The sequence below is a fragment of the Arachis duranensis genome, chromosome 3 (assembly GCF_000817695.3).
Source record: "Arachis duranensis cultivar V14167 chromosome 3, aradu.V14167.gnm2.J7QH, whole genome shotgun sequence".
Taxonomy (NCBI): Eukaryota; Viridiplantae; Streptophyta; class Magnoliopsida; order Fabales; family Fabaceae; genus Arachis; species Arachis duranensis.
Window position 1 is genome coordinate 120,572,651 of NC_029774.3, and position 1,149 is coordinate 120,573,799.

Here is a 1,149-nt window from a genome sequence, read left to right on the forward strand (position 1 = left end):
ACAATGAAGGTTGGATCTAATTTATTTAAAAGATTAAAAATTAATATTTAATTTTAAAAATATAAAAATAAATAATTTTAAGAGTTAATTATTTATTTAGTATTCGAAAAATTTAGATGTTGATAAAAAGATTTTTGAAAAATGTTATCAATAAAATAATTTTTAAACAATATTAGAATACAACAAAAATAATAAATAAATACAATATTTTTTGTAAATGACAAAAAATTTTGTATTTAGCAAATAGTTTATTCATTTAATATAAATTTTTGTGATAATATTTAAATAAATATTTAGAAGGTACAATAAAAATTCGGACAAAATTTGAGGCTGATTATGGAGGGGTGTAGGTGCTTTACAGGGTTATGGAAGATGAGGGTTTTACACCGTTATGTGGGACAGCTTTTTTATCAGAGTTGGTGCGGAGAAATCTGACCTTTTTGAGTTTTTTGTTAAAAAAAAAATTATATGCAAATCGGATGGTCCGTTTTGTTTGGAGGAGACGAAACTCACATCATGGAAATCGGATCCTGCGATTTCTCATGGAACAAATCGAATGATCCGTTTTGTTCGTTGGAGAAGTAGGTTCTAGTAGTCGCATGGTTAGTTGTGGATCACATTAAATGAAATTAGATCCAAGTTTGTTCATCTTCTTCAACTTCTTTTCTTCTTTCTCAGGGTGTGGGGTCTGTATTGTTGGGTTGAAAAAAATTAGTTGCTGGTAAAGTTTTTGTTTTTGTTTCGGTGAGTGATAGGAATAGATGATATAGTCCTTTTGAAAGTGTATTATTCTTTGATGTATTCTATCTTTGTTTTATATTAATTTATTTTATTTTTTATTTTTACTTTATAAAATTTTGTAATTGTAATTATTATATATTACATTTATTATCAAAATTTTGTATAATATAAACTATGATTCTATAAAAAAGGATAAAATAAATAACAAATTAATTATAAGTAATAATAGAGCCATAAATAATGAAAATTTATAGTTCAAAATAATACTAAATTAAAGAGTACGAATAATATTAAGAAAATTATAGAATATTTTTTGTTTAACATTATAAAATTTATAGTACTCTCTTTTGTATTTTTTATTGTATTTATTTATTTATATAATAAATATTTTTTATATTATTTTTGTTA